General features: G+C 41.6%; 1 protein-coding gene across 12 annotated transcripts in view; it reads left to right on the top strand.

Moving 5' to 3' along the window:
• Positions 1-20,040, top strand: part of LINGO2 (leucine rich repeat and Ig domain containing 2) — a 982,977-nt gene that overhangs the window by 137,266 nt on the left and 825,671 nt on the right. For 8 of the 12 annotated variants that reach the window (XM_061631567.1, XM_061631634.1, XM_061631578.1 and 5 more), the window contains exon 2: positions 10,953-11,101. The exons of 3 other annotated variants lie outside the window; for them this stretch is intronic. The gene's annotated coding sequence lies outside the window, so the exon portion shown is untranslated. One more of the 12 variants, XM_061631618.1, reaches the window with a different exon arrangement.

Raw genomic sequence — 20,040 nt, 5'->3', positions numbered from 1 at the left:
CCATCATGTCTTTAAAATGCTACATCTTCTACTCTCTCTAGCCTTTGGTGTTTGGTTAACTTAATTTGGGTGTTCAGTGTCTATGCACAAGTGCAGTCTGGGGAGGGGGAAATACTGCCATGCCAGCCCCTTCCAGCTCATCCCTTTCTCCTACCACCCACCCCCATCTTCCATGAGTTGGCAGGTTAACTTCTGAAGCAAGGAGCCTACTGTACTTACATAGCTGCAGAATCAGGATTCTAACTTGCATGGGGATCCTCTGTGATGTGGCTGAAGAAAAGAGGATGTGTCTGAGAAGGCAGGGCTTGGCAGTGCATCTTTGCTGTCTCTTGTGTCATTGTCATTGTATGTAGACATTGAATGTCCACATAGGGCTATTGGCATGAAAGGCTCTAGGATAACAGTACATGTGAAACTTGTCTTAGGCAAACATCAGCTGAATGCTTGATGAAGTTTTGAAAGTCAAAGTTCTTAACCCTGAAGCCATATACCACCCAATGGAATAAAAATAAAAACTGCTTGGCAAGGCTAGCACATGAAGTTCCACTTTCAATGAGAAATTATTGTTGTTGTTCCATTTCTATAACCATGGCCTGAGGAGAATCCCCAAGGGCAGATAGAGAGGTTTGGAGGGACACATTCGGGACCCAAGGCGAGAGGATCTCTACCCTTGCTTGTAAGCCTTTTCTGTCAAGCTTTTAGGTCAGACCTAGGTCACATCTTTCAAACACAATGTGAAACAAGGGGTTATCAGTCCAAATCCATGGTGCGCTAGTGCCCTTGAAAAAAAAAATGCTTGGCAAGTCCTGTCTTGCTTGCTGTTTTAAATTCCACGATGTATAAAGGTCTAAAGAAAAATGATAGCTATTATCTTATCTCTTCCATCTTATTACTGGTTCCTGTTTCAAGTGGCAGTGGGATTACTCCTAATATATATCAAATCAAGGAAACATGTTTTGGAACCTGAAAATTTAACATGGTGATTTCATATATTGTTCAGAAGGAAGGAGGAGCGCTTTTGGTTGGAGTGGGAGAAATAGCTTCATTAATTTTCGCTCACTCACCCTTATCTATGATAACTCTTTCCTGACCCATCTGCTTGATTTGAACAGGAGTTTTAAATGATTTTCTCCCCCTCCTTTGATACATAGAATGCAAAACAGCCCATTTTGATCCTACATTCGTGCACACTCTGCATTTGTTCAGTTTAATGAGCAAACATCCCTTCAGACAACTGTCAGCCTACTGTATCTGATGAAAATTAAGGTGTCATCTTGTCGTCTTCACATGCCAATGGCATCAAGGAGTAGGTAGTTGCAAATTATTTTGATTCAGGAGTTCAAACTGCCTTAAGTGATATGTAAAACTAGCAGGAGACAATTTGATTTCATAAGTTAATAGAAAATCAGGAACACTGATAGCAGTTGAAAGTTACAGCTTCATTTGTGGGATTAAGGTTCACAGCATTACCCAGAATTCTTGTTTTGCAGAAAAAGACTTGAGATAATTCAGAATTTTGGAAATATTTCTTAGTTTTTTTGTCTTGTCCAGTACCTTTGTAATTGGGGTGAGTTTCTGCAGCCATCCTAATACAAAGAAGTCAATGATTGGTTACTTCCCTGTCACACTGGTACTGTTAAGCTTGTTTTTGAAGAGGTGACTTTTGAAATGGATCTCATGTATGTATCAGAATGTTTCAAACTTAGATCACAACTGAAACTGATTGAAGTCACAATCTCACTTATACAATTATTTTCATCACAGTTTTTCAGGTGCTAGTGCAGCCTGGTGAATAAATCGATGAATAAGTCCACTAATGATTTTAATTGCCCATTTGCCTTAAAAGAAAGGACAGAAGGAGCCCTAACCTCAGCTTGGTTGGGGTGTAAAAACAAACCGACTAACCCACAAAAACATTGGGCTCAATTTAAGGGAAATTGTGCCATGAGCCCCAGTCTCAACGTATTGCAGGGAGTTCCTTCATCCTTTACCCATTCATTTTAGGCAAACAACCAGAAAAAAAATTAAACACACAAAAATAGTTTGCTATTTTTTTAAAAAAAATTGTCTTCATTACTATATGAGGTTAGTCTGATTTTTTGTTGCAGAAAGGGAAGGAAGAGAAGCTGCTACTATGCTGATTGCAAGGGTCATCTTGGAGATGTTTAGGTAGGGTGACCTGCCCAACTGTCATTTTCTGATAATGAGTTAGATGTCTTTGAGTGTTTTCAGTATGAGAGTGGTTTTTATACACAGGGCAGAGGTGGCAACTGCTCTGCTAGTAAGTGGGGATCCCCAGCTGACAAAGTGTTTTGGCTTCTGTGACAAAGCATCACAACAAGTGAGTTAAGCAGCTGTGTGAGTTTGGTTTCAAGGCAAAGGGGCCAGAGTATGTTACCCTCCTCCATTTTTGACCTAACATATCCCAAGTTCCTGAAAAAATAAATTCAATAAACAGGAGCAGGCATGCAGGTAGAACGGCACCAATGTTATGGAGATTTTCTAGTGTGTTGTATAGAATGTCAAATGTATCACTATCTGCCTGCTGGACAGAGGTTGTGAGTGTGTGTTTAGTGCAATGAGATCCTCAACTTAGGGAATAGATTAGTTCTGTATAGACCAAGGTGTCTGACCTGGAGAAGTTGGTAGGTGAGGGATGCAATAGTGTTGACCCACTCCCAGGATAACAGCTCCTCTACTGTCATAGAAAATGAAGGTCTTGGGAAGGAGAATGTTACCCTGAGGAAGAGGAACGTGATCCCTTTAGAGACATTTGGAGAGTGACACCATCTATAGGAGTGTTTATGCTAATACTAGAAGCCTCTAGGCCAGGATGGGAAAACTTGAGTGCTTGGCTTAAAGGAGAGCATAGCTATAGTGGACTTAAGGAGAAACTTAGTGGAATCGAGAGAACAAGTGGAGCACAGGTGTCTCTGGATTACAGACTCTTACTGGAAAGACAGAGAGGGGCGTACTGCATGTGGTGCCACTCTGGATGAAAAATGGTGAAAACTATTCCACATAATCACTGTGGTAGCAATATCAAGCCCTAAGAGTAAGTTAGTAATAGAACTATACTATTATCCCCCTCTCCAAAATGACCTTGGTGAACTTGAGATGGAGGATGACATCAAAGAGACATCCAAAGGAAGAAGGGTTGCAGTAATGGGTGAATTCAGTTAGTTATCCTCACAGACTAGGAAAATGCATATTCCAGTCACAACAAAGCAGTAAAATTTTTAGATACCCTAAATGACTCTAGAACAGTTGGCCATGGAACCAACTAGAGGGTTGGCAACACTGGACTTAATCTTAAGCAGTGGAGACTGGTGGCTCCGATGTCAGTGGGGCAGTGAGTGTGCTCCTGGTTTTCGTCTGAACTTTCAAGGGGCTGTCCAAGGTGCTGAACACCTCTACTGATCTCAAGTGGTGCACATGATGTAATTGTTGTTGAATTGATTTAGGATAATGATGACAGTGCTGGGTAATTCCATGAAATGCCAACCTACAGACCCATTTTTCATTTTCATGTTCTGTATCATTTTAAAGATAATTTCATTGTCTAGTAAAAAAATTTCAAAATGGCATTTTACGCTTGAGCAAAACAACAGGAAGTGTGGCATGCAAGATGACTCAGAATTTCTCTATTTCTTTTCCTAATCTTCAATTAAAGACTTGTCAAAGAAAATAGGCGATAGGTTAACGACCCTTTATTGTATTGATAGTTTTGTTTTCTCATTTGGTAAACTGATAAGTTTTGTGTTAGGAATAAAATCAGATGAGCTTAGGACAATAAATTATACTTTGGTTGAGCATGTTATGTTGGTCACAAATGCACAGACTTCTGCCCCACCGTACTAATGAAAAATCTTTAAGTTTTAAGTTTATTCTCTTCTTTGAGTTTGTTAGCATTAAGAAAATGTGATGAGATATAACCTGAAGTGTGTTCTATATGCAACAGTACCTGTGATCAACATAACACCACAATGTGCAATTGACACAGCATACATGTGTTGTCATGTGTGTAATTTAAATCCCCTTTTTGGACTGTCACAATACCTTTGCTGATAATTTAATAAATATTAGGTCTATTATTTGTATCATAAGTGAAGGGCATCTTATAGAGTTTTACAAAAAGAGACAGGCCCCTGCCCTCAAGAAGCTTGCAGTCTAAAGCCAAGCCAGACAAGAGGAGGGTGAATGTAAGTTATTGCTCTTAGAAGAAAGATAATATAGTTATGTTAATATAGTTAGTAATTAAATAACTACACTTAGGAAAAAGAAACCAAATGCACAGTTATAAGATGGGGGATACTTGGCTCAGCAATACGACATTTGAGAAGGATCTTGGAATTGTCCTTGATCACAGACTGAATATGAGCCAACAGTGTGATGTGGTTGCAAAAAAGGCAAATGCTATATTAGGCTGCATTAACAGAAGTATAGTTTCCAAATTGCGTGAACTATTCCCCCCTATTCAGCACTGATTAGGCCTCATCTTGAATACTGTGTCCAGTTCTGGTCTCCGCACTTCAAGAAGGATGCAGACAAACTGGAACAGGTTCAGAGGAGGGAAACAAGGATGATCAGGGGACTACAAACCAAGCCCTATGAGGAGAGACTGAAAGAACTGGGCATGTTTAGCCTGGAGAAGAGAAGACTGAGGGGAGATATGATAGCACTCTTCAAGTACATGAAAGGTTGTCACACAGAAGAGGGCTGGGACCTCTTCTCAATCATCCCAGAGTGCAAGACACAGAATAATGGGCTCAAGTTGCAGGAAGCCAGATTTTGACTGGACATCAGGAAAAACTTCCTAACTGTTAGAGCCATATGACAATGGAATCAATTACCTAGAGAGGTAGTGGGCTCTCCGACCCTGGAGACATTCAAGCGGCAGTTGGACAGCCATCTGTCGGGAATGCTTTGATTTGGATTCCTGCATTGAGCAGGGGGTTGGACTTGATGGCCTTATAGGTCCCTTCCAACTCTACTATTCTATGATTCTATGAACTTTTTACATTAATTATCTGTAAACCTCAAGCTGGGTGTGGTATAGAAAAGTGTAGATTTGATATTTCTCTCCTAGACTCCCACCCCCTTTCTTGAAACATGTAGAAGCTTCTACCAGGTTCCTCTCAGATGTATCATGGAGGCAAGCCTGTCCTGATTGGCTCTCCCTAGGTAGACTGAATAGGTGTGCTCATCTAGAGAAACAAAAAATCACCTCAGGAGCTGAATGTCTCTTGCCTTGCCTCAGGGAGAAGTACAACCCTGTAAAAGGTTGAAGGCAGCCTTGAACACAGATTAATTTTTCACATAAGTTTAAATAAACGTGATGAACATAGGAAAGAATATGGAAAATGTGATTATTAGGCCTCCAGATCTGCCCTGTGGCCTTAATCTGTGGGCCCCGAGCAGGACCAATCCACCCTGTCCTGAAGCTGAGACCACCCACCCCACTCCAGACCCATCTCTGGAGTTATTTTGGGATGGCCAAGGAGTTTTTTCTTAATTAAAATATGATCGGGGGGAGAAGGAGGAGACACTATGTTTCCTCCTCTCTCTCCCCAAAGCAGGCAAGTGCAATGAGCACCATGCGAGAACCACTTTCAACCCAATGTGGGGTGTATCTGTGCAGTGGCATGCAACCCCTGGAGCAATGGGGGAAAGATTCCTCCTGCCTATAGTTGCTTTTGCAGGATCACTATCAATCTTGTTGATCGTGCAAGAGCCTGAGCAGGGCAGAAGCAAGGCCAGGCCTTAGGCCTAGGCTTGTGCATCACCGGCCTCTTCACTTATCTGTCAGCTTTGAAGGGAGGTTATGGAAGAGATTGTCAAACAGCCATGTAAGAGGTTGGTATTGTTTAGGGGGCTCTCTGGCAGCCTCTGTATGGCCTCCTCGCTCCAGAGACTGGCTCTTGGCATTGGATGTTGTCGCTCACCCCTCATGTCCCACCCTCTGATATCCCCAAATTATTCTGGGGCATTGTACCCGACCTGTAGCAATCTGGAACTATCTGAACCCAACTGGGCCAAGGCCCAAAAGTCTCCAAAGAGGCCCATTTTGGCTCAGGGCTTGGGCCTCAGTCAATACCGAGCTTACCCCTGAAAGAAAGCATGGAAGTACTGGCGTCAGTTGGCAACTTTTTTATTGTTCAGTTTGAGAAGGGGAAATGTCTTGCCTGAAACCAAGAGATCCAGTCCCAGATGCGGTTGGGATTTTTTTCTCTTTTTATTAAAGTTACAGTTACATCAAAAGCAGTTTGCCTCATTAATCTAACTATGCTTTCTAGGAACTTTTCCCCTGACTAGCTCTGACTAAGCATGCCTTCGGAACACTATGACGTTGACTCAGCAAAGAAACCCCTCCCCTGCGCCCCCTTAAGAAGTCTGGGTTTTTGCACTAAGCCGTTGGCTCCTCCTTAAGGACATTTGAATCTCTCTGTTCTGCTGCTGGCGCGCATGGGGTGTAAGGGGCTGGCTCTCAATTTCTCCCTCCAAGGGTTGTGGGTGGTCAGCTTGCTTGGCCCTGGAAACCTGCAGGGTGCACGGCTGGGAAATATCAAGTGAAGCAGGAGGCGCCTCAGCTGTGGGCGGATGAGCAGGGGGTGTTTGTAACAGAACAGTCTCCGACAGCTCTGGTTGCACTCCAGGGGGGGCAGAAGCGGGGGGAGTCAAAGTGTAGGTGACTGGGATGTGTGCACTCTGATAACTTTCCCTGCTGCTTGTCCCCTCCTCCTGCTCCTCTTCCCAGTCCTCATTGTCAGAGTGTGGTGACTTGAAGTCTTCACTTCCCACCTGGATCCCCACAGGAAATTGAAAAGAATTTTTTTTGGCCAAAATTTGTTGTGAAAACAAAATGTCGTATGAAAATTTGTTCGATGATCATGGAAATTAGTCTGATGATCATATTTGATAATAAGAACTCCTTTTCTTAAAAAAAGGAATTTCCATGACATTTGTCTTCCCTCCAAATGATGATAAAGGTTGGGTTGAAAAGAACAAATCATTAGGGGTTGCCACAGCGAAGTGTAAATTACCATGAGGATTACAACTTCCCACATGGACTTGATGCTGCCCTGCAACTTATGAATGCATAGTAAAGTGTCAAAAGCACAGGGTCATACTTTGGAGGTGATTATTTATAGATGTCTGTGAATGAACTGTCACATGTTATGTTCCACAGTTTCCAATAAACATCAGAAGTTTGACACTTGTCCATAAAACAATAGCTCTTATGTATACTGCTGCAGGTGGATTTTTGTTATTATTATTACTCAGACTTTTAGAGAATACAGTTTTCCAGGTTGCAGATAAATTATTGAGGTTGCAAAACCATTATGTTTGACACACATTTTAAAACACAATAACATGAAAGTGTTTAAACTACCTGTGGCATATTTGTTGATTATTTTTCTAGGGGAGATCAGTCCAGTTAAAACTCAGATAGTTTAATGTTAATTGGAGTTTAAATAATATCAGCTAAAACACAAAATACAGTAGTGCCCCGCTTGTCGGTGCCCCACTTTTCAGTGTTCTGATAATACGGCGGCACCAGTCGGGCAATCAGCTGTAGCACGGGGAGCTCCAGCCACCCTGATCCAGCTGACAGCGATCAGCTGGAGTGCGTGAGGTCCCCATGCTCCAGCTGATTGCGCACTCCAGCTGACGGATCAGCTGTAGCACACGAGCTCCCCATGCTACAGCTGATTGCACTCTCTAGCTGATCAGCTGTAGCGCTGGGAGCTCATGCACTGCAGCTGATCCCTGTCAGCTGGAGCGTGGCAGCTGGAGCTCCCTGCGCTACAGATGATCGTGCGATCAGCTGTAGGGTGGGGAGCTCCTGTGCCACAGCTGAGTAGGGCCCCATTTTCTGGCGGTTTTCACTTTTCGGCGGGGGCCTGGAATGGAACCTGCCATATGAGAGGGGCCCTACTGTACTATGTAAAGAAGCTGCAAATATTATGTTGCTCACTATGAAATTACCCTGGTATCAAATTCAAATTGCATTTTAAGATTTCCAAGAAAGTCCAACATAGTTACTTTGACTTCAATATCTTTTTTTTAAAATGAAGGTATTGGCAAAAAGTAAGTTGAAAGCCACAGTCAAGAGTGTCAAATCTCTCCAGAGTGATGGGGGTTATTCAAACTCACAATAATAGAAGTACAGCTAGAATGTATGCCTCAGATTAAGAAAGGTACTACCAGGCCCAAGAGAATGCCTTTGTGGTTAACAAGCAGAATCAAGGAAGTTTTTAGAGGCAGGAAGTCTTGTCCACATGAGAACAAGAAGGAACACAAACTTTGGCAAAAGAAATGCAGACAGACAGTAAGGGATGCAAAAATATTTTTATATTTTTGGTTTTAAATGCATCAGTATCAGGAGACCAGATATAGAGGCTGTTGAACCTTTGCATGACAAGTCAAAGTTCTGCTAAAGGAGGGAGAGGAGATTGCAGAGAAGCTGATTGAATTCTTTGCAACTGTCTTCATTGTGGAAGATGTGTGGCACTTCCTTCTTCCTGATGTAACTTTCTCAGGGCATCTGAGACTGAGCCAGATAGTGATGACAAGAGATGAAGTTCTAGGAATTATTGATAAATTTAAAATGGAGAAATCACCAGGTCCAGATAGCATCCATCCAAACATTCTTAAATAACTCAAATGTGAAATTTCTTAGCTTCTAACAAAAAATTGTCCTGAAGATCAGCCTGCATAACTGAGCACTGGTAAATGGCCGTTAGCTTAACATCTGTTCTGCAAAAACAGATGGAAAGCATTATTAAAGACAGAATTGCCAAACATATAGAAGGACAAGTCTTGTTGAAACAGAACCAGCATAGCTTCTGCAAGGGTGCATCCAGTGTCACTAATGCTCTAGAGTTCTTTGAGAGTGTCAACAAGCATATAGATTGGAGTGAACCAGTTGACATTGCATACGGTCCTTGTATACGTCAGTAATTGGTTAAAGAACAGAAAACAGAGCAGGAATAAACTTCATTCTCACAATGGAGGGAATAGGACATGGTGTTCCCCCAAAAATCTGTATTGAGATTGGTGCTTTTTATCTTCTTAAAATATCTGGAGGAAGCCAAATGTGCTGACAACACCAAAATATTCAGGGTAGTGAAAAAAATAGGGATTGCAAGGAGTTCCAAAATAATCTCTTCAAACTGGGTGAATGGGCTTTAAAATGGCAAATGCGATTCCATAAGTGTAAAGTGATGCACAGTGGGGCAAAAAATCCTAACTTCACATATATACTTGTGGGGTATGAGGTGGCAGTTACTGACCAGGAAAGAGATCTTGGGGTCATGGTGGGTAGTTCGATGAAAATGTTGACCTAGTGTGCTGCAGTTTTTTAGATGTTTTAATTACTGTTGTAAATTATTGTGTTGTTACCAAGTTGTGCGCTGTCCTGGTCTCCTTCAGAAAGGGCCTTATATCAACATAAGAAAACATTATTTATTTCAGTTTAGGAAAAAATGAGGAAGGAGAGGACATGACAGAGGTATGCATGGTGTGGAAAAAGTGTGTAGAGAGACAATTTTCTCCCTGACTCATAATACTAGAACCTGAGGTCATCAGATGGAGCTGAATGGAGGGAGAGTCAGGTCGGAGAAAAATATCTACTTCATGTAGCATATAGTTAAACTTCGGCATTTGCTCGCACAAGAGGTAGTAAAGGCCATCAACTTGGACGGCTTTAAAAGGGGATTAGACAGGTTCATGGTGGATAAGGCTATCTATGGCTGTTAGCCATGATGGTTGTGCACGGCCTCCATTATTGGAAGTAGTATGCATTAGTAGTAACACCATGGCTTGTTAGTGTTTGCTTCAATGCTGAAAAGAAACTAAGTAGAAGAAATCTCAAATTAATTCACGTGGAGAAAGCTCCCATTGAAAAGATCCCTCAGAACAGAGGAGCTCTTAAACCTGGACCTCATGTTACACGTACGACATGTAAAGCAGCCAGGTTCTGTCATTGTCAAACTCTGCAGGTTCCCTGATGTACATATTTCCTTTCCTACAAACAAAAAAAGGAGAATCTTAAATTCTTAGGTTCAGAGAAAGAGGAGCCACAGGTCAACTCTGTTGCTATATTTCCAGTGGCCAATCTTCTCTAGTAGTTGGGAGGGATTTAGGGACAATTACCCACCAGAGGCAACAGAGCTGGTCAGTGGGTTCTCTGTGCCTGTGGGTCTGGCTTTAAGCCATTGGCTTGGATCCTAAGATAAGAGAATGACAGGAAATACGTGGAAGGAAAGTTTCTCATTCATTGTGCTGAAACGCCTCTTCAGGGATCCTCTTGAACAATGTGAGATGGGACATGTGGAGTTACTGGTGATGATAGAATCACTCAAATTTAGATGGACCTCTGCTGAGTTTGGGTTGATTCCTCCCACCCCATCCCCAACCCACATTGTTCAGAAATGCTCACTGATCCCCTGGAGAGGAGTTTTGAGTATGGGCAGGGGACTGTAGGGATACCAGGAGCCAATTTATCCTGGACCCTGAGGAAATGTCATCCAAGGGAGAGACTTAGGACCCCACAGAGAGCCTCAACACACCTGAGAAACTTATTAAGCATCCCAGCTTGTCCAGTCAGACACTTTGTCTGGGACCCCAGACGAGCTGTTTGCAGATCCAGACTCCCTTCCCTTCACCTCTCAGACCCCCAGAAATTAAGACAAAAGTAGGCTTAGTGGGAGATACAGAATTGGCAGAGGGGTGCTTGCCTTGCTGCAAAGAGACCTCAAGACTACTCTGTCTGCACAAGAGGACACACCAGATGCATCTTGCAGCTCAGCTGATGATAACAAGGGTGTGTGTGTCTGGCTTTACAAGCATATAATCTTTCAGTCTCAGCCTGAGCTTTGCTGGTATAGCAAACTCCCAGTAGGTGTCTCTCTCAGTTAGGTTTACTTTCAGCTTCTCTTTGCCTACAGTTCTGGCTCCTGTATTTGATCTTGCATGGACCTGGGTTGCCTTAAACAACAGTGCACCATCCAACCGCTTCAGTGTCCACACCCTCCCTTTGGTCACTGCCTGCTGGGACTCTGATACAATAAACTGACTTCAGACAAAGGAGGAGGAGGTGAGGAGAAACTTTGCTCTGTGGACTTCTTTGTATTCAGTTACCTTAAGCCCTAAGTCCTTACCTTTTGGGAAGAAGGTGAGAGGGATCCTTCATAGTTCTGAACAAGCACATACAGGTTGTATTTCATGTGGTAAGTACAATGTGTATTCTGGTTCTTCGGTTCTGTTCCAGAAACCCATGTGTACTCACTTTCAAATAATTGAAAGTCCTGCTGGATATACCACTGTATCGTGTGTCAACATTATGTTATTTAAGGGTTATTTGGTCTTGGGGATGACTTTTAATTGGTATTGGATGACTTGGAGTCTAGGAAAGGAAACAGTTGAGGACTCACTTAAAACAAATAAATAAATACCGTTCAGCAGAGCAAACAGGAGAAGCCTCTTGAAAATACAGCCCGCCTAAACTTTTGATTAACAGCCACATGCAGTCTGCCCCTTATTAAGTGCTTTTAATTTATCTGAATGCCTATTTGGATTAACATCCAACTGTATGCCATCAGACAACCATAAAAAACGATCATTTTAATGAACCGTGTTCAAAAGCACCCTTGCTGAATCATAAAGGTGGTAATGAAAATGTCATAAAAGAGCATGACCCAACCATAAGTTTAATTTTCATAAGTAGACAGTCATTTTAATGTTAATGCATCATGATAAGTGCATATGCTTTTGAGACATGGGGCTGGAACTTAATTGTTTATATACTACCTCTTAGGATAATAGGTGGGAAATTATGGCTAGCAGTTGGAGCCAGTTCCTGAAAGCAGCAGACTCTTTCTTCCAGGTTGAATGTCTGCTTAGCTGAAGTCAAAGGCACCTGTGTTGATACTGGCTTTTGCTATATATGTTTCCATTTGCATCACTTGCTTAATAGGAGAAATCCCATAATGCAGAAAGCTCAAAATGAGTCAGAGACAACTGCACTGTTTTTTTCAGCTCCAAATTCTTTCCATTTTCAAGTGGCAAAATTGAAGATCTCTAATCTGGAACATGAATCAGTACCTCTAAGCTAATGATCCCTACACTATAGGTCAGGACCTGGGGATTCCACAATCAATAGATGAAAATTATCTCCATTATTAAACTATGTGGAAAACATATCTCTTCCCAGTGCACATATAGATTCACTAATAGGCAAAAAAACCTTGCGGTTTAAGAATGTACCTATAGCAAACATATTTCTATCAAACTTTAAAAAGCAGGGAAATAGGGCAGCTATAGTGAATGCACCAGGGGAGCAGGAGACCTGACCTCCTCTCTGACATATTGTACTGCCCTACAAATTGGTCAAAATGCAGACATAATTTGGGTTGGTCTTTCACAGTCCAATCCACTTCTTGTGTAGCTTGGAAGAATTTGATAGCATGTTCCTGTGACCATATGGTGAGTGGTGGCAACACCTGCAATCAGCCCAAATGACAGAAGATGTGCTGTGCTGATCTTGTTTTAGCAGGAGGAAGCAACAATATTAAGACAGTTGATATCATTCTGATATTCACTTTAAATATGTTTGATTTACTTTGCAATTTTAGTGAAGTTTCCTACAGTAAATTATTTTCATTTTCATTTCAAACACTGCATAATTTAAAAAACAAAACTTGAAAAACAATTGTGGAATAATGGCACTGACTATTCTGCAGAATAGTCTCCAGTGGACATGAAGAGTGTCTCAGTTTGCACAAATAAAACAATGGGAGGTGACAAATTCTAGCATGTGTGCTCTATGTTTTTAATTGACCATGTCCACCGTTCCTTAAGTGGAGTGGTTTAAGCATAGAAAGGTGAACACATGCATCCTGGATAGGCCAAGTTTATTTTCTCCAACAGCTAGAGTTATTGCTTAAGTAGCAACATATTGTAATCGGTCTAATTTTGCATCATACTGCAGTTTCAGATTCAACTGTTAATGCAGCCAAAATAAAAATAGAATAAAACCTCCAGTTTGAAACCTAAAAGGCTGTCTTCACCAGAGCTTGGAAGTAACTCGTTAGAATTAACGAATTACTTGTAATTCACTCCTTTTTTGAGTAACGAATGGGTAACTTTGTTACATTTTGCTGGTAATAGAACGAGGAGTAACTTCATTACTTTTGAGCTGTAACTTTAACGTTTCCAGCGACGTTATGGGGGGGGGAGCAGGGGAAGTCTTCGGCTCCTCTGATTTGTGGATAAAAACCATGTGCTTCCAATTGGGCTTCTGTGCGACCAGAGAGGAGGTGGAGAGCGAAATGGGATTGAGAAAACAATTGTTTAAAAATAGAGTGAGGGAGAAAAGAGCTGGAGAGCAAAGAGGCATTAGTAAAATGGGCATGAAGAACTGGCTGCAGAGGTGAGAGACAACAATGTGTGTGTGTTTGGCGCGCAAAGCTTCCTCTCTTACCAGCGGAGAAAGCAGGGCTTCAGGGTGGCAGGCAGAAGTTGCAGCAGGGTCCTAAAGAGCTGCTGCTTTGTTTCCAGCCCTTCCTTTTCCTAACAAGCAGAATGGCATCTTCGTCTTGTAAGGAAGATATTCCCTGGAAGCTCTTTTGTGTAAATCCTTCTCCCCATGGCAAATGCAAAGAGTTCCAAACAGGCACTTGTTAAAAATGACTGTATAGCTGACTTACAGTACAATATATACCAGTCTACTCAGAAGTAAGTCTCTTTATGTTTAATGCAGCTTACTCCCAGGTAAATCAAATTGGGTATAGGATTGCACTAATTAGGCAACATGAGGACTGGATGAAGCTGTACCAATTTGCGGGGGGGGGGAAAGAAAAATATGACCCTTTATAGCACAAAGATGCATCAATCTGGTTAAGGCAAGTAAAATTTGATGCATGTAATACAAGGACTAACCTGCAATCCAGTACCTGTCTACTCAGAAGTAAGTCCCACTGAGTTTAATGGGACTTTCTCTCAGGCAAGTGTGTATTGAGTACACACTTACCTGGGAGTAAGTCCCATTGAACCAAATAAAGCTTACTTCTGAGTAGACATGTATTGGACTGCAGCCTTAGTTTCCTTTTTCTCCCATTTTAATTCTGCCTTCTGTATCTTCACAACAGCCCTGTGAGGTAGGTTAGGCTGAGAGTTAGGGACTGGCCCAAGGCAATAAATAAGCAAAAACAATGATGAGTAAAAATTTAAAATGTGAAAATGCTCATGCCAGAGTATTTTTGTTGCTCTTTGTCAATGCTTTGTGTGTGGGTTTTTATGTCTACTGTCTCATAACTTCTTTTTGCCTGAGAATGTCTTATTTCTTACTGTTACAGATGTTCTTTTTTTAAAAACAAATTGCCCAAATTCTGTTGTGTTTGTTTTTTAACTTGAGTTCTTTGCATGGTTTAGGGGTGGCATTGCAGGAGATCAGCTGTGGGGCAGGTAGAAATTAAATGGAGTAAGCCTTTTTTGTATGGAAATGCAATTATGGGGAAAGCTTCACCTGTTAACATTCTATCTGTCAGACATCTTATTACTTGTGTGTGCCCCCCTTCCCAGATTTATTTTTGATTTGTGAATGCCATCACCATTGCCATTCTCTCCCCCCATTTATCTTTGCAACAACCCTGTGAGGTAGCTTAGGCTGAGATAATATATGTACATAAGCAGCAGTTGGTAGTTGTAGTTGGTACAGCATTGATAAAGTATAGTCCCTGAAATGTATTCTGGTAGAGTGCAGTCCTATATATGTCTGCTCCAAATTAAGCCTCATTGAGTTAAATGGATAAGTATATAGGATTGCAGATTAATTTTTACCTCTGAAAGGAACGCACTGTCAGACATAGAATTTAAGAGACATACTTTTCTGGATGTGTTTGAAACAGATGGGTAGGTGGGAAGAGAGTTGGGTCTTCAACATAGTGCCCTCCAGATGTTGTTGGACTACAACTCCCATCAGTTTCAGATAACATAATGATGCTGAAGTTGGTTCCTAGTTCCAAGTTCACAGCTACAGTAACTCCAAGCCAAAGTTAACATGTCTCTAAACTCCAAAATATATGTTGGAGTACCCCATATCATATATCGCAGTGATCTGGGGACTCTCCCTGTCAAGAATAACAACAAATTTATTCAATCAAAATTATCAGGCTTCTGAAATGCTCATAAATGCATAATGATATCATAAAATCATAAAAAATAAGTAACTGGGTGTGCCCACCCAATAGTCTGGACAACTCATACACCCCAGGGAAGGGGAGGGTGTCTTCTACGAGATGCCAGTGCGTCCTGCCTGGCCCAGAGCTTTTGCTGGGTGCAGGACAGGGATAAGTGCATATATGTACAACCCAAAGTGACAAAAATATGCAGAAAACAATAAGAAACTAGGGGTGCCCACCCAAAAATCTGCACTGTGCCAGGCAGTAGTATAGTGGCAAATTCAGAAGTGCAAGGTCCCTTCATGATCGTATCAGCCACAGCCAGTCCCCCCCTCTCCCCTTATTTTGCTCCTGGGTTGAGAATGAGGTTCTTGTTAATGCCTACTCCCATAACAACTGATGTCCCTAGGAGACAATCAGTATGAAAGGGGAGAGTATTAGGTACTGAAAAGAGTCTTCTCAGTGGGTGACTCACCTCCTTTCACTCTGATTGGCTCCAATCAGCAGGAAAGGACAAGGAAGCATATTAGAAGACTCTTCTCAGTGGCTAACACACTCCCTTTCCATGCCGATCAGCTCATATGATGCTGGAGACATAGGGACCCTGCTCCCAAAAAAGTAAGGGGCAACTTACTGGACAACTGCACCCCTGCTGCCATGACAAATCATACATCCTAGGAAGGGGGAGGGTGGCGTCTACAAGATGCCAGTACTTCCCACCTGGCCTATAGTTTCTGCTGGGTGCAGGGCACCCATAAGGTCATCTGTGCAGAACTAAAATAATGAAGAGTAAGTAGAGAAAAATATGTAATTTGGGGTGACCACTCCAAAATCTGCTGTGGGCCATGAAACATCATTCACCTGAGCAAAGGAGAGAGTGTCCTCAATGAGATGCCACTGTGTCCTGCCTGGAATGGATTTACTTGTGGACACATGAAACAGATATGTACATCTATGCACAACAAGCAATGTAGAATGTATATAAGGAACTGCGGGTTCCCACCCCGAAACATGCTTTGGGCACTACAAGTCATACACCCATGCATGCAGGAGAGGGTTCCTACCCAGTTCAGCGCTTCTCTTGTATGTATGCTACAGACAACGGCATATATGTATTAGAAAAATAGTGAATATGTAGAGGAAAGAAAATAAGAAACGGGAGTGCCCATCCTAAAAGATGATTTGGGGCACCACATATTATACTTCCATGCATCTGGGAGAGTGTGTTCTATGAGATGCCATCCATGCATACTTTAGAGTATCATCTATGAAATTACATCTTCAAGAAATCATTGTTTGTTGACCCTGCCGCAAGTCCTTCTGTCACCAACATCAATGGCTTTTAAAAATAATAACTGAGCTATAAAAAGTAAGTAACAGGGAAGACCAATACAATTTTTTTAAAAATCCACATAGATCCTCCACTTTCCTGTATGATTTGTCCTGGCCAAGAGCAGATTGTGGGGTGGGCACCCTCAGTTTCTTATTTTTTTCTGCATATTTTTGTCAATGCCCTTATCCCTGCCCTGCACCCAGCAAACATTGTGGGCCAGGCGGGACGTACTGACATCTCGTAGAGGACGCCCTCCTCTTTCCTGGGGTGTACGATTTGTCCCGGCCGAGAGCAGATTTTGTCTGATGTGCTCTTTGAGCATCCTGTTCTTTTGAAACATAACAGAAATGTATTGTAAAAGCAACATTTCAAGTGTAAAATTTGATTTCAAGTGAATTATATGTGTGTTGTGGTATCACCATTGCGTGTGGTGGGGTGGGAGGATGTGAGATTCTGTTAATCTTACAGATAAAAAAAACCCTATTCTACTACCCTCTGTGTGTGTGTGTGTGTTTATTTTTAATGTTGTTTTAGGCTACTTAGATGTGCAGAAGCCAAGGCCAGCACCTTGTAGGCAGTTTTTTAAAAAAGTAACTAAAATGTAATTGTAGTGATTACTTTTGAGTAAAAGTAAAGTAATCAGTTACTTTCAGAGCAGTTGTAATTGTAGCGGTAACTACTACGTTTTTGGGCCATGTAACTATAACTGTAATTTATTACTTTTTAAAAGTAAACTTCCAAGCTCTGGTCTTCACCATCATATCACATTGACCAATAAAAAGGCTTTGAAATTAATAAAAAATACATTTGATACAGGTTTCTAGGATAGATAATGAATGAAATATAATTTTCTAGGTTAGAATCTCTGTAGAAACATTAGTAACACAGGAAAGAAGTAAAGTAAGAACACCAACAAACGTACAAAAAATATAATTCTCCATTGTTTGAGATGCAGTCCTGATTGTGTTGCCACCACTCACTATATGCTCAGAGGCACGTTACCAATTTTTTTCAAGCTACACAGGAAATGGATTGGACTGTGAAAGACCAACCCAAATTGTGTTTGCATTTTGACAAATTAGTAGGGCAGTACAACATGTCAGAGAGGAGGTCAGGTCTCCTGCTCCCCTCATGCATTCATGATTGTTGCCCAATTTCTATTTTTAAAGAAATATCTGTTGGCTATAGCACATTCTTAAACTGCAAGGCTTTTTTTTTTTTTTTTGCCTATAAGTGAAATTCTCTGCTTTTTAATCTGGGAGGTAAGAAATGGGATCCTGTGCAAATTTGCTGAGAATGGATTGATCATTTGTATGCTTATTGATTTCAATGGGATTTACTCCCTTGCAATCATGTTTAGTATGGGTGAAACTGACCATTGGGGATGAGGAGGGAGAGGGAGGGGAAGAGGAGGGAGAGGGAGGGGAGGGCAGGGGGAAGGAGAGGGTGGAAGGGCAGGTTTGATCATTTGCATGCTTATTGAGTTCAGTGGGATTTACCCCTGTGCAATCATGCTTAGGTTAGGTAAAACTGATCTGGAGCAGGGGCAGGAAGGAGAGGAAGAATAGGGGGAGGGAGGAAGGGGGAGGGGGAGGGGGAGGAGATTGGGGGTGGGCATGGAGCAGAGGAAAAGCCTCTTACCTTTCCAAAATGAAAATATTAACAGTATCTTTTTTTTCAGTTTTCCCCAGTCGTGTTTTTCTACAGCAGATATATGTAGCCTCCCATCCAAATGTATGCCAAAGCTGTCCCTGGCTACATCCACACCACATATTTATTCCACTTTAAACAGATATGGTTTCCCTCAAAGAATCCTGGGAAGTGTAGTTTGTGAAGGGTGCTGAGAGTTGCTAGGAGGCCATATTCCCTTAATAGAGCTACATTCTCAGAATTCTCTGGGAAAAGGGGCTGACTGTTAAACCACTCTCACCACTGGAGCTCTGTCAGGGGAATAGAAGTCTCCTAACAACTCTCAGCACCCTTCACAAACTACACTTCCAAGGATTCTTTGAGAGGTGCCATGACTATTTACTGTGGGGAAAAAGTCTGGTGTGGGTGTGGCCCCCTGATTAGAAAAGCCAAACAGCTGTAAGTCTGACTTTAGAACACTGACAGTTGGTTCTTACTGAGCTTGCCTGCACTATCAAAATCTCCAGTGTTACATTTCTTAAATTAATGAAAAATTAGCCATGCATTTTAAAAACTTTTATACTGCAGAAGATGAGGGTCAGAGTACTGGGCAAGGTTAGTAATAGGATTACAGGTACTCTGTGAACATGGCTGATTTTTAATTAATTTCAACAAATTATGAGACCACTGTCAGAAAAAATTCCAACAAGGGTCTGCATTTTTTTCTTTGTTTGAACTTTCAATTCTCTTTGACTGTTTTGTGTATCACCATGAAAACTTACAGCAAACATTTCTGAGTTCATGACTATAAGTTTTGTAAGATTTTGTTTTGAAATGAGCTTACAAGAAGCAGCAGAATGGCATGGGGAGTATTTTCAATTTAACATGGTGGAATGTAAAAAATCCATGCTGGCTATAGTATATAGCCACTTTCATGGTTGTCATGTGAGCTTTCTATTATAATGAATGCGGTGCATTAGTGAAGCTAGATATTGTACAGTGGGTAGTATCTGACACAAACTAACATACACAAACTGAACCCACTGAAATCAGTGGGGAAGTTAGTCATGACTAACTGTGAGTTTCGTTTGATACCACCCATTGCCAATGAATGGGGGTGTGTGTGCACAGTTTTCATAAACCAGTGGTATTAATTACCCGTGGATCTTGATTAGTGAAGATAGACTTCCTATTTCAAATAAACATTGATCACTCAGTTGACCACTATATCAAATAAACATTTATTTTACTAATTATTAGTAAAAATATCTTTTTAGAAATGAAATTAAAAGATATCATATGTGTTGACTACAATAAGCATGTGAAGATAGGAAGATTTAAACTGTTTCATGTATAAGTCTGATTTAATTATTATGCTGAGGGGGAAAAACATGCTTAAGTTTTGAGATTCGACCCTGCACAATATTCAAGACTCTTTCAAGATTGGTAAGCGTTCCTTTGGATGATTAACATAAGTCATAAATTGTCATATAGCCATATCCATCAGCTTATTGTCCATTGTTTTTGTGTGTGTATATGTGATAGAAATACATTGGGTAAAAGTGTGAAACTCAATCCTAACAAGACTGAGATGCTGTTGGTGGGAGGACCCTCTGCCCAGATGGTTGATGTTCGACCTGTCCTAGATGGGGTTACACTCCCCCTAAAGGAACAGGTACGTAGTTTGGGGGTCTTATTAGATCCGCTCCTGTCACTTGAGGCTCAGGTAGCCTCGGTGGCACGGAATGCATTCTACCAGCTCCGGCTGGTAGCCCAACTACGACCCTATTTGAGCAAGGAGCATCTTGCCTCAGTTATCCATGCTATGGTAACCTCTAGATTGGACTACTGTAATGCACTCTACGTGGGGCTACCTATGAAGACGGTTCGGAA

The sequence above is a fragment of the Rhineura floridana genome, chromosome 1 (genome assembly GCF_030035675.1).
Source record: "Rhineura floridana isolate rRhiFlo1 chromosome 1, rRhiFlo1.hap2, whole genome shotgun sequence".
Taxonomy (NCBI): domain Eukaryota; kingdom Metazoa; phylum Chordata; class Lepidosauria; order Squamata; family Rhineuridae; genus Rhineura; species Rhineura floridana.
This window is presented reverse-complemented; position numbering and strand designations above follow the sequence as displayed.